A 15425-nucleotide genomic window follows, 5' to 3' on the forward strand; every position below is an offset into this window, starting at 1 on the left:
AGGGTGATGCAAAAGAGTCATTATCAGCTTTTTCACTTATGGTGTTATTGTGACTACCTCTTGGCTGAGTCAATTTGAGCGAACACATGGCGGTGGATGCTTTCAAATTATAGACCTTTTCTTCTTTGTTTTTACATTTAAGACATTTCCATTTATCTTTCGAATCTTTTTCTGTCGGAGAAGGACGCTGGTGAGATATATTAGCGCATTCAATACAATACGTATCCTTACAAATCAAACAATTAAGAAGACCTTTGTTTGTAATTTTGCTTGAGCAACCAGCACACGACTTTATTTTCGGTGGCATTATTAAATATTTTCGAAAAGATAAACAACAATTATCAAGATGTTGGTATTTGCTACGTAATGTGTGACTGCTTCACTACAAGCGATTAGCAAAAGAATAATAACTCAATTATGCTTTACCGTTGTACTGTGGCAGTAAAGTGGAGGCCCAGAAAGTCGTAAACGCCGTGCAAACAGCGTCGCTTACGCGTATTGGTCAATAGTGCGACAAAATGCGATTTAAACTGTTATTTTTTCAAACTTTTGTAATGTTTTTTATTTATTTATATTATTAAACACATCAAACACTGGTTTTACTTAATGACACAATAATTAATAGGTGTTACTTTATCTTATTACACTATTTTATTACTTGACAAAGTTGGTTTAACTAATTAAATACATTTTTAAAGTGGGAACGCATGCAAAACGGTTAGTTCGGTTACGTTGCCGAGAAGTTTATCTATCTAAACGTATAAAGAAATAAATTTATGCAGACGTATTATGATACTACTTTTTACCCGAAAAGAATTTTCAATTGTGTCTCTATCTGTATATAATTATCAAAATCATGATTAAATATTATATTATCATTGTAATTAAAAATGTGAAATGGTGGATAGATATATGATATTTAATCATGCCAAAACGGTGGAACTTGTAACACACGATGTAATATAAAGAGGATGAAACTTTTTTGTCTAATAATTCAAGTCTGAAACTACTGAACCTATTTTCATTATTATTATACTTTTAACCAAGAGTAATTTATAAACCGTTTTTACTTTTACTTTTATTTTTGGTAAAATTAATATTTTAGCGTTTAATAATGGTGGTATCTGTGAAACAAATTAAAAGACGGCATCGATATGCTTGTGACTAGTAAGTATGTAGAACCATATTTTATGTCACATTAACGGATTTTATTTTATTTTTTTAGATTTATGAAAAATTACAGAAATTAGAGGAATATAAATATTTAGCTTTATTTCAATTATTCGTAATTATTCTATAACTAATAAATTATGATCTGATCAATACTGCTACTTCTGTTACTATTACTTTGTACAAACATATTTTATATATTACTGTTGTTATTCTTATAAAAATAAATCATCCATAAATAAGATATACACATATGTAATTTAATTTTTAATGAAAATGTTACAAAAATAAGATTGACGTCCAGTTTATTAAGAATTGGTTTCCAACAAAGTGCAGTATGCGTTGTTTGACAAACTTCGACAAAGCCAGCTTAACTGCAACAAAATAAAATCGATGTTTGACTATCAAAAAAGCTTCGAAGCCACGAAAAAAAAATTAAAAAATTATATTTATTGACATAAATATTTACACTTTATTTACAAGAGTCAAATTGGTCAGTCTGTATCGGACACTTACGCCTAAAATCTATTTCGTGCAAACAAATCAGTCAACTGAAAAGGACAGGGCTTTAGCTTGCTATATATTTATTTATAACGATCATTTACTGTGTCATTTATAATGTCGGTAAGGATATCATGTCATTATCAATAAAATGTCTAAAAAACATCCATTACAAATAAATATGAATTTCGTAAGATAATAAAATATTAATTATTTGTATAAAAAGTTGTGAATCTTTGTTAGGAAGAAGAAGGCACAAACAAAAAGTCACGCCTAAAATGAATGACATTCGTTGAAACATTTTCCTCATAACTTACAATTTAAACTTCGCAATCCAATTTACCTTTACTGACTGAACGAAGATTTTTGAAGACTTCATAATGTTTTTATGCTTTCTAAAAAAATCTTAGAATGAAGGTTATAATAATAACACAGCTTATAAAATGGCACCTTAAACGTAAATTAAGTCACACCAAAATGAGCAGGTAATATTATTTAAAGGCAAATTCAATTTAGTTTAATGGAAGGTAATCACGACAATTTGCTTGAAACAATATTTAATTAAGACGTTGTATTGTGATATTTTTGATGATATAATTCAACAACTAATTATTTATTTTCCATTTCAGAATAAGTCATTCGTATGGCCTTAACAACTTTTGTTATTAAAGATAACTTTCGTGGTTTACTCAGTTGTATGTAAATTTTGGGATGACATGTCTCACTACGTAAAACATCTGATTATTAATAGAATATTACGGTTTCAAACTCGGCCTTTATTGTCTTTCATATTTTCTTTGTAGATTTTGGTTCTGTAAGAAATATGACATATTCGCTAAGTCACTAATTCACTTCAAACCTTGGAACTAAGATGTCAAGTCCCGTGACTGTAATTACACTCACCTATCACACCGGTATACGACAATACTAAATATTGCTCTTTGATATTGTAATATGTAATGACTGAGTACCTACTCAGAGAGCCGTGTTATATGTGTTTAATTTATTTATGTTTAATCTCATGCTCAACAATAAGCCTTCGTGTGATCCACGAAATTCTGCCACACAAAATAGAGACATTGCTAAGCTGTAACACAATGTTTATAAGACGCTTTTTTGATTAGGCTTAAAGTTTAAGTTACAAAACGGAAGTAATACGTACTTACTAATGACTAAAATTAAAACAACTTCCCCCGAATCTATCGAGTACCTATCATCTTATTTATTGTTCTGAATCAATCTTTTTAAGAAATCTCAAGGACTTCGAAACATCTTCCACATATGTACATACGTCTAAAAGCTTGATCCTCCATTGACCAATATCAAGGATCAAACATATTAGCAGTTTTGTTCGCGAAATATCGATTTAGTTTATAAAAAAGATAATACTTTTGGTATGATTCGAAATCTTGGATGTAGAGGTTCGAGATAATGATATATCGAACTCATTTTTTGTTTATCCGACGCTTAACTAGATATGTGTTCAACAGCTAACTATTTTGTCAGACAAAACCTTATACAATCTGCGATGTGAGTATTTCTCATCTTGACCTCATAATGTGAAACAAAGGCATATAACTGATATTTTTTTATTACTATCAAAAGGTCACATACCTTTTAAATTAAGGTATATGTCGTAAGTGAGCATAGTTACATATATTCTTAAGTAAAGTGTACTTGGAGAAGAACGTTCCGATATATTATGTAACAATGTTTGGAAGAGAGCTTAAGAAAAAGAGACATGAAGCGAGCGGTAAAATATATAAGCACTGTCAGGGGTGAGAAGAACGTTTAGTTCTAAAGAGACACTTTTGTTTATTTCTTTTTATTTAGTAAAACCAGAGCAGTACACTATTTTCTAGGGCATACAGTTTTACATATATTGATCGAAAAATACTAATTAAATAATTACCAGCACAAATATTTAAAAGTTTTAAAATATTCGAATTTTAATTTATTTATTTTGAAACATAATATCATATTTTAAATATCGTATGTGAAAATGTTGTTAATGATTCCGTTTAGGGGAGTTTTTATAGCTGAATTTATAGGTAATCATTTTTCGTTAAGGACGAGGATAAGAGGGTAAAGTAACAGACGCACACGTGCGGCACCTTCAAACACACCCTTAACAAACTGCTCATCAAAGAAACGATACAAAAATAAATATATAATATTTAACAAAGTAGCCTGTTATTAAATGATTGATGCTTTATTTGCTTTTATCAATATACTAGAGATCCTTCTCGTTCCCCTGGGTACAATTTATTAATAAAGAAAATTATATGATATGAATACTTACTTATTTATTTGTTCCGGATATTTCGTCTACATACAAACAAACAATTTTACATTTTTATTTAATTTATATAGCAAATACTCGTAGAGCGTAACTTTTTAAAATAAAATCGTTGTGGTTTTATTTTATTATCACCAACACTAAAAATATGTGAAATATGTAAGTACAATCGGTTGTGCGGTTTTATAATCTCTGTTGATCAACACATATTGACGTGTGAATTAAAATGCAGACGAATTTTATACCGTGTCAGACGTCACTCCAGGCTTACCCGACATAAATTAAAATGTATCTAAATATTAAGTCGTTAAACGTGATTTAGTTTAATGAAAAATATGTGTTTATAAAAAAAAGAAATTTCGTAACATTTTAATATATTCTTGAATACTGGGACAAAACATTGTTTTACTTTTATCAAAGAATGGAGACTACATTATTCATAACCTCGGTTTATTTTCTTACCTTATACCTAACTATGGCATTTCTAAGTAATATTTAACTGACATTATGAAAATACCTTTTGTTTTTAAAACGTACATAATAACTGAGAATGTTGTAATTTCGACAAGTAATTTGCTTATAAAACAACTGTTTTTATAACTTATGGGAATATATGTTAAATATTTTATAATATAAAATATGCAGCGTTACAGTGTTGTACATCAGTAAAAATAAATAAAGTATAACACAACACCTAGTACATATTCGATTGCTTGACTTATTGTATTGCTGATGTCACTGGGCGGTGGTAGGCATTTTCCATCAGGTGATTTCCATTTATTCCATAGAAGTAAAAATCAAACTCACACTGAGAGAGAACGCATCTCTTTTAACTTGTCTTAATCCAAAATAATATATATCGTACTGAATATAACTTCAGAGGTAGCTTTCAATGTTATTTATACTTGCCTAAAATTAAAATAATTAAAATACAGTTAACCGATGCGATTATGTACTGATCGGAAATTAATGGCTTTCTATAATTATTACCGTAATTGTACGATCCGAGTAATTTCCGCGCCATTAAGGAGTTCAAATCAATTAATTTTATCAAAGTCTGATTAAAATATGGTTTATTTAATGTATATTTGGAACAATGAGGAATTTGGTTTGGTATTTGAGGCAAGAAACATTTTTACAGTTCTTCAAACTCTGTGTATCAATCCTCAAATATGAGCTACAATGCGGAATTGCTTTAAGTTGAAAATTTGTTATTTTCAAAAAATATTTAAAACATATATTTGAATATTTAATCTAAAAAAAATATGTACATCACTAACTGAAATAATTTTTTTAAAAGATTTTGTTGCCACATCATAACCCTTTGCGACGTTTTTATATACTATATGTATATTTAAAATAATCTTCATTCAAAAAAAGTTTTAAAAGCAGTTAGATAAAGTGTTTATGTATAAAAGATATACAAGGAAAAGTTTTAAATAAACTTTATCTGGCTTGTGCTCTCACAGAGGTTTATAATATTCATATTTTATTTACGCAGTGTATGAAGAGAATCCATTAGGAGCACACGAGTCATGCTGACTCGTCAGAAAACGCCAACCACAAAGACCTCTAATATTTACGATCATTCATCTCATGTCACTTTGCGATGACAGATTGCTCTGAATTTACAATAAATAAAACTTTACCTACCTAAGCACATCACTTAAAAGTGGTTCCGGAAAGTTGATTAAAGTTTATTGGGTGGTGTAAACTTTACGCCATATTCGTTCGAGTTGTTTGGGTGTTAATCAATTAGTTATTTTGACGTGAGGGGAGAGCGGGGAGCGGCAGTCCCGACGCGGTGGAACGCGGGTTAGTCGCAACGCAGCGATATCAACTGCGGGGTTCGAAGAGCGCGCCAGACGCGTTGTACGCACGCATGCGTCCCAACTTCAATGACGTTGGCCCCCAACCGCAAATTTTTCTCTATGCCAGTACCAACTAAATTGCAAAACCGCAGCCGAAGGTAACGCTTGGGGATTTCTGCGTAATGTAATCACCAGAACATCATGAATATAACGAGATTTTTTTTCCGTGCTGAGTTATACAGGGTTAATCACAACGACCGGGATTAGCATAAGGCCGCATTCAGAAATTTGATATCGCGGCGGATGTTAATGTGTATCTAACAGTTTACTTATCTAGTTTGTTATCCTTTACAAATTAGGCGAATTCACACAATATGACTTTCTGTTTCCTCTTAAAGAAAACAGGTTTCGGGTATTATTTACTTAGATATTAATTGACAGGAAAAGCGCTTTTTGGATATAACATTAATCCTAAGCAGTTTTATCAGTTTTATTTTTGTTTTGGTCCAATTAAGAAAAGCGTTCGTTAGCCTCCTGCTAGTTTGCCAATTATACTTAAAAGAAAAAACAAAATTTATGCCTATTATTATAATCGAGCAAATATCCAAAAATATTAATGTAATTCTACTTTCTTTCTGCGACGCTGTAGAATAACAAAGTTATGTAATATTTATGGTTATATATCTCTAAAATGAAATATATGTACATCGCATTCAGCGTTTTATTAGATATGCCAATACACATACCTCACCCCAGGAAGGATGTATTGACGTTCCTAAGTAAGGTCCTATTAAGTTTCAGTTTAATATTTAATAAAGCCAAGGTCGATGTACCCACTTAAAAAACTGTTGCGAAATATATGGTGTTGCTAATATTTATTTAATGAAATGAAACCACTTCGAAAATATAATATACCTAATATCAAAATAAAGTTAAGCCAGGAAAAGATATGAAAGATATCAATTATGTTGTTTGACCAGTGAACAAAACTGAAAAAAACATTATAGCGTTAGTTTGACTTTGATTTGACCTTTATCCTTGTTTATATGTGTAAATACGTATTTACGCGTCTCCCACACAAGGGGTATGTGCTAACCGACTATGCTGGAATGCCCAGTGAAAACCAAAGCTTTTCACTTCCTCTCCGTTAGTACGGGGGTCATCATAAGATCGCTAATTTTACCTTACCTGTATATATAACAATAGTCTAATATAGTAATTCTATTCATTTATAAATCTTTAAAAAAACACACATTCACATTAAAAAAAATAATGATTTCACATCCTGGTGTTCAGTACGCTGTATTCCCGGGTGGTTGATTCCCGCTGGGTGATTGAACGTTTGTTTTTAATGACAGGGCATAAAAAAACTCGTGTTCCAGAATAACAACATCAATATTCCTATTTCAAGTCACTAAATAATCGCTAACACGAGTTGCAATGAGGAAAAAAGACCATAAAAGCCGAAGGAAAAAAAGAGTTCGCATAGCGAACGTTTTAGCTTCTTAAGACGATGAATAGTAAAAATATTTCAGTGAAAGCGCGTCACGTAGGACCTCCCGGGAGGTTCGGGAAATGCCAACGCGTGTTCCACTTCGATATGAAATGCTTGAGACAAAGAGGTTAGGTATTCTAAATGTGTCACAATTTTTTAACTATGTATATTAATATTATTAGTTATTCCAATTTATTTATGCCCATACATCATAGATAGGAATATAGATCAAATTATGTTCAGTATTCCTCGATAAAAATACGTGAAAGTGGATTCACTATTAATAATGTCAATTAAATTGAATATTTTGTATTACCTCTTTTATTTAATATTTTTAACGCAATAGCATTTTTCCACAGCGTCGAGCTACATGTATATATTATCATTTTATATATTTATATTTATCACTATTGATAGACAAATCGAAAAAGAATATTTATACACTTGATTATTTTGTAATAAGCAAATGTAAACGATAGAATTTAAAAGAATAATCAATAATGAACATAACTTTAACTGAAGTTCGCAGGATTAGATACCGATAATTTTACGCACCGTTGAAGTGATAAATATTTTAAATATCTTCCAGCAAGAGTAGGTCTATAATGTGCAGGTAGAGACAGCTATCTCGTGTCGCTATCACGAAATACATTCGAAGCGTGCGATTCCAGAGTCGTCGTCCTCACCTGATATTCAAAGCTATCGCGAATTTGATTACCCCATGTTATTGAGATGTCTTGCAAAGTAAGTTAATATAATTTATTCATTAAAAAAGTATTCGGTAAAATTACTTTGACATGAAAATCTCTAGACGAAAACTTTCAAATATTTAATTTAACATGCTTAAGATTTAATTCTACTCTTTTAAATTAAACGAGATATATTTAATGTAAAATTCAAATTGTATTGATGTTATTTCTGTAAGCGAGCAGTTTTTATTACCTTTCTCGATATATTTTACATTATTATGATTATCCATTTTCATGAGCCTTAGGTCGATTATTTATGTTAGTAGCATGAAATATGAATCAGATACATTACAATACAATTGAAAAAGAACATGCAGACTGGATGAGTTTTCTAGCGAGACACACGTAAAGCAATAGCTATATTAATAGATAGATAGACGGGAAGAATGTCTAGTAGATAACATTCTTATTTACATTTGATTGACGCGATTGACATGTATAAATACGCAATACCCGTTAACTTTACTGATACATATTCCAACTTCGCACATAACGATTAAACCAAGACGTGCTATTTTTAGGGTTCCGTAGTCTACTAGGAACCCTTATAGTTTCGTCATGTGTGTCCGTCTGTCTGTTCTGGCTCGTTCTCCGCCGTTTCTAAACTGATTGCCAAAATTGGTGGAGAGATGTATATTGATAATCCAAAAATTAGTTTTTAAAATTATCGAAAAATAATTATTATTTAATCCTCTCATACAGCAAAAAGATAATTCAAAAAAAAATCGACTTACCCTAGCATGTGGGGTATCGCTATGGAAAGTATATTTAACTTTTCGGGTGCCTGGTGGGTAAAACTTACATGACGTGCCTGGTGGGTCTGTGAGACCCGGTAACAAAATGCTTGTTTTTTACTTATTTCATTAGTCAGAACGGCAAATAATGTATTTAAATTTATTTTAGAGCTGTTTAGTTATATGAATGAAAAATAAAATGAAACTAAAGTTCTTCCACAAATTTATATTAAAAAAATTGAAAAGTCTGTAATTTTACGTAATAAAAATAAACACTTACGTTTAAATCGACAATATCATTTTTTTTAATGCAGATCAACAATCTGACTTTGCATTAATTTAAGGCACTAATTAATCAACTTACAAAATTTTATATTTTGATCTAAAAGTAACAAAGGTATTGCTTGTAACTAATCAGTATTTATGTGACAATTTTCGCAAACAAAAATTGCGTGTTCCAAGCAAATATGACTTGTGCAAGACACACAGATGTATTTAGACTTGCGATCTTTTGGCTAGGACATACATAACAACGCCTTTTTATACCAGCATCATGTCTTTTGGGTGGGGGCTCTGAGGGTTTCCCTAAATGAGAGCTGATTCTCTTACGTAAAGTAAGATAAGATTTTTCATCTTACAACTATTACGTCGTTCAGTCTGATGTAGAGCAGTATGCCCATTTTTTATAAAGTTACTTCTAGTATCCGAATTGTTTAACATATGAATAACTTTTGCGTTTATGCGAGTAGTGTTGAGAATCCAGAAATAATAATCAAGGCCTTTATAAATTGATCTGTGACCAAAATTACTTAATGGTTAGGACATATAAATCACTTTTATTTGGTTGCATATATGATATCCCTGTTATTTGGTTCGTTATAGACTTTTACTCCTTCCTTGTCATCATCAGAATCATGTGCCTGACTCATCTTCACTTTCATCAAAACTTCATCCTCATCTTCATTTTCTCCAAAATTTCTCTCTAAAGCTTGGCGAATTTCATCATTTATTAATCGCCCAGCCATTATAACTGTATCAATATGTTTTCCATAAATTATTTACCACCCAATATAAATTAAAGAGACAAAACAAAAATAATAGCTTAAAGATTAAAAGCGTGCCAAGCGTGGTCGGGTCCCTGAGGCCCAAGCGCACACAAAATGCATGTTATTTGGATGGGTGTACGTTGCGGACAGCGGGAGAGTAGTCAAAATAGCCGTTAGTTTGTATTGCGAAGCTACTCAGGAGTATAGCGGGTTTGTTCCAAAAATTTAAAAGTTATCGTTGATTTTTTGAAGTGATGGTCTGTCAGACCCACCATGCACTCCAAGGGTTAAATACAACAAAAATTGCCTTGAAACCATGTGGATCAAACCCCCAGTCTCGAGATATACTAATACAAAGTTAAAATTAGAGCGCCTCCCACCCCTTAACTTTTGAAATACTATTACAATAATTCTGAAAAAATGTGCTGAATACCTCCAAGGTAAGTACTTTCAACGAAAACTATAGCAGACTCTGTATCATACATAGCTATTTTTATACAACTCGACCAACTTATGACGTGCAGTTGCCATAACTAAATGGTAATGTATGGAAATAACTACCTACGAACTATGAAAATAAGTAGGAATGTTATACCTACATACAGAAGTGGACCAGGGTAGAAATAGAGATTGCTAAATTTCCATCTTATGGCAACGGAACCCTTTCATGTGCATGTCCGGCACGCTCTTGGCCGGTATTTTTTTATATGTTATAAAAGTTAGGTGCTAAAATTTGCCAATATTATGCCAATACATCACAAAATGTACAATACATCCCGCGAATTTTGACGCGTTCAATTTAATATCTGTAATATTTAAAAAAATGATGTATTGGTGTTTTGAATTGTGAAGTGTTTGAAGTAAATTTTAAAATTAGTTTGTGATATTAATTTTATACTGTATGTGACAAATACAATAACCTAATCAGTCTAATATTCCTTCTAAATACTAAATATACGTAAATTGTTTATAAGATATAATCGTTGTATGATTTCACTTTTTCTGAAAATTATATTCAGATTTACGAATCGGTAACAGATTTCTCTCTTTCACAAATGTCTAGACTAAGTATATTTAACATTACATTAATGTACTATTAAACTGTTAACTAAACAACATATAAATATCATATGAATTGTATGTAAGTCCGAGTAAAACGGAACACTAGATCCGCAGCATAATATGCTACTAGATCAACATATATAAGCATATTTACTTCATAGTCATTTATATCATATTATAAGCTTAAATACTTAAAGTTGAAGCTGCTCATATTTTCGCAAAACGTTATTATGGTTACGTTTCGAATTTCAAAAACATAATAATGGCCAAATTTGAAGACGAATCTAAAATTAGAAATCTTAACAGTTCGGTAAGGTAATATAAAAACCGAGAGCACTTGACACAGAGAACACTTTTCCTAAACGAGTAAAAATTCATGAAAATTTTATGTTACTATAACACCACAATGACTCGACTCGTTCACGTGGAAACATTAAGTGTAATAATATTTGTTTGAAAAAAATGAGAAATATTTTTCACCCTTGATACCTAACTGTATATAAACATAGATCCCAAGATTCCTTAGCAGATATGTTGTATCAAATTTACCTGAGTTATTCGGTTTCAATCCGTGCAAATACTATTGCATTAATAATATTATAAGAACATATATAAGATGAAATTCTACCTGGTATAGAATAATTTATATTTCTCATTAAGGAATAAAATGGAGACTGCTAATTTATTTAAGCAAAAGTATATTTAATAATACAATAAAATTTCATTGAAACTATAAAGAAGATAGGAATTTTAAATCCATTGAATATTCAAATGATTCATTTGCAGTTTGAAGTTTCAGCTTTGATTTTCCCTCGCATTGAACACAATTCGCACAAAATTACAAAACTGGCTATGAAGTAATCAAAGTTCCCTTGTAAATTACATACGTCTCAAGTCATTTAAACGTTTAGGTAGAGGACAGTATTTATGTTATCTATTTCTGTATTCGATCTTCATATACGTGAATTGCACAGGAAATGGAACGCGGCCTATTTTTACTATAACTAATTTGTAGTCAACCCAGTTTATAAGGACACGATCAGTTTTTTCCAATCCTTCGCAAGAATTATTTCACAGATGGGCCCTCTTAACATTCGTTGAGACACTTAAATGTGTTTAATTGAATGCCTCGCGAAATTTCCCTTAGTATACTTACGATTTCAAAAGGTGCTCCATAAAACTCGGACGACATAAAGTAAATCTTCACTGCATTTTATTGAATTTAGGTTGAATTTTAATAATTCGTAATTTTTAACTCGGAACTTTTTTAAAACCGGAACACACTCACCCACAACACTAAGTATTGCTGTTTGACGGTAGCATATGTAATGAGTGAAAAATCAATTATGTATAACAGTAATTAAAATGTTTACAGAAGTCACTTTGCGTTAAAATGTTTATAGAATATGATATTGTTCTAACTCAGATCTCAAATTCCTTTTCCTTTGTATTCTTAAGATTTATTACAGGAAAAATATTCCGCTTTCTAAATGCAACGTCTGACTTCTTGAAAAGATAAGCAGGCGTCAAATGGCAGTCCTTCTTCTATTGTCCGTCCGACCTTAATCTGCCATTTTTGCTGCTCATTTGCATCGTTAAGGAAAATAAACGGAAATATTTTTATAAAATTTTGCGTATTTGTGATAATTTTTGTCATCATTAATTAGATATTTTGTTTTTTAACTAAATATTTTTGAAAGAAATTATAACGGATCGCAACTGTTTTAATTTATCACTCGTATTATTAATTAGTTCTTTTATAAAACTATTATTTATATCAATATTGTATTAATTTTGAATAAAACCTACATGGAATTTTATGAAAAAAAAAATCTAAAGTAAATTCAGAAAAGATTGTGATACATTTTGATCGTTGTTATAATTTTAATATTTATATATTAATTTTGTATATAAGTGCTATTAAGAGTCTAGTAAGAGCTCATAGATTTTATATCTGTAATTTTATTCAGCATATTTATCATCATACTAGACAATAGCGTCCCCATCACCTGACGTGTTTGGCGTGACGATAGAGATTATTGGTACTCTAAATCAACAGGATTGGACACGCTCACTAGCCGATATATCACCTGCAACCAATCTTCAATATCGAGGCATATTGTTAACCAATTTCTCGGGAAATGCCAGTACTTTGTACCGATAAAGTGAGAATCGAAAACAAATTATTTTTGTTTTTAATTCTTTACTCGACTTTGGTAGGCTTTATTTTTCTTGTTCTATCTTTTTATTTTGATTGTTTTTAAATTACATTATTTAATGGAGTCATAAAATAGCCATGTATTTCAAACTTGTTATCACCTGCTGCTTCGCTCGCGTTTTAGTAGTTCAAGTTTGCTTCTTAACACATTCGATTCTGTGATAGTCAATTCTTATTACGACACTTAATCCAAGTTATTCCGAAACCCTTTTTGTTTGGTAAGTGGTCACCACGCCCCAAAGACAAAGGCTAATAATCTCGGGACTGAGTTGATAGGTCCAAAGTGCTTCTCTGGCTCACGCACCCTTCAAACCAGAATATATCAGTACTAAGAATTGCTGCTTGGCGGTGACATATATTACGAGTGGGTGGTAATTTTTCAGACGAGCTTGAATAAAGCCCCGCCACCAAACCTACCATAAAACCAAATATTCATCAACATGATACATACATACAATATAATATAAAGTAAACACACTGTAATAAATGGAAATTTTTCATATTTTCTGTGAGAAAATAGAAAAAAAAATCTGCGTAGCCGAAGTTACATTTTTATTTTATATCGGACAAATATTTACCTTAACCGCAGGGTTTCTAATAAAAACATGAGGCTGTCACATGATATATTCAAGAGGTTTCCACAGCTGTCGTTTCCATATATTTTACTCGAATCTTGAATGACATTAATGGAATAAAAGACAATACAGTGAATAAGGTGAATGGCATTCGACGAATTAATTTAATTACAAAGTATAAAACAAAAGTATTTTCTGTCTGTCTGTCTATCCCTGTGTATACTACGCAATGGATTTTTTAATAGATAGAGTAAATCTAGATAAAAGTTTACATGTATAATATAGTAGAGAAACACTGATAATTGTAGGGGTATCTAATGTGATGTCGACTGAAACATGCGAGGTAGATTAAAATAATCTTACAGTATTACAATTAGATATATCAAAACTGTCCTAAACTGGCGGAAAACCTGTGAACAATTTATATAAATTATACATTCTTAACTATATTTAGTACTAGCCCCCGCCCCGGCTTCTCAATACTTCTACTAAATATACTACAGAATGTCTTTATATAAATTACAATATTTACAGCTTTTTTAGCATTTGACAATACAAACCCCTATGTCATTTATTTATTATTTATTGTCATTTTACATCTGTTGTATCGTCGAAAATATTCATTTAAATTAGATGCTGTATGCCTAATCTGAATAATAGGCCTAATCTAATAGGGTTCAGCCAGCGTTTGTAATGTAAGCGCACACAATTTATTTATTTCGGATATAACATCAAAACCTCTTAAATAATTATTAGTGTTTCTCTACTATACTGTTCTTTATTAACCATACAAACCTTTCCGTTTAATCAATCTATCTTTTAAAAAAACGCATCCAAATCTGTTGTATTGTCTATAGCCAGTAGTAGATACATAGATAGCTGTGACTTAGTCTTATACGATGTATAGGGAGATCAGCATTACACCCGTTTGAGAACGGGGTAGGTCGATAGTATATCAAAAAACGCGTAATATTATGCTTTCATTGCAGTTAAAATATAATTTGCAATAAAATATCCCTCAGTCTATATCAATGTTTGTTTTAAATATCGATACTGCATTGAATATTAATGTTATCATTGGTTTATTTCGTCTTATATTGAATTATTGGAGCCAATTTAAAATTTCCTTATAAAAACCTTCTTCAAATAGTTACGTACAGTTTTAATTGTTGTCGTACACATATAACTTTTTTTACATAACAATTTTTATCAGTAAGTGTTTAAATACATACAGAAATGAATTTGATGAAGTATAAAGTGGTCTACTTAAGCTTACAGACAATAAATATTACGTTGAGGTTCATAGAGGATGAAAAAGCGTTTTTGGTGTTATACTATACAGTGGTATTTGGTAATAAAGTTTTGGCAAGCCGGCCTGGTAGGTACCGCCCACTCATCAGATATTCTACAACCAAACAATATTTTTTTGTATTCTGATTTTAAGGGTAGATGAGCCATTGTAAATACTGGCCCAAGGGACATTACATCATAGCTCCCAAAGTTTGTGACGCATTGGAGATGCGAAAAATGCTTAATATTTCTTACAATATTATTATCTGTGGACGGTGATGCCCTCATATAATCAGGTAACTACTTTGCTAACCTATTGTATAATAAAATAAAAAGTACTTAATTGTTAATCATACGGCTTGTTAGAGACCTCCGCTTCTTTCGGGGGATAAAGTTAATTCCACCACACTCCAGTACTGGGTTCATTGATACAAATCGGGTAAAATTTCATTACACTCATTTACGTTTCCTCACA

The 15425-nt window shown here is 31.1% G+C and overlaps 1 protein-coding gene across 1 annotated transcript in view; it reads right to left on the reverse strand.

Moving 5' to 3' along the window:
- LOC124532132 (hemicentin-1-like) overlaps window positions 1-5784 on the reverse strand; it is a 38770-nt gene extending 32986 nt beyond the window's left edge. Inside the window, exon 1 of the mRNA XM_047106844.1 lies at window positions 5624-5784. The gene's annotated coding sequence lies outside the window, so the exon portion shown is untranslated. The remainder of the gene's footprint in view (window positions 1-5623) is intronic.
- Window positions 5785-15425: the final 9641 nt, after the last annotated feature.

Source organism: Vanessa cardui, chromosome 8 (genome assembly GCF_905220365.1).
Source record: "Vanessa cardui chromosome 8, ilVanCard2.1, whole genome shotgun sequence".
Classification (NCBI taxonomy): domain Eukaryota; kingdom Metazoa; phylum Arthropoda; class Insecta; order Lepidoptera; family Nymphalidae; genus Vanessa; species Vanessa cardui.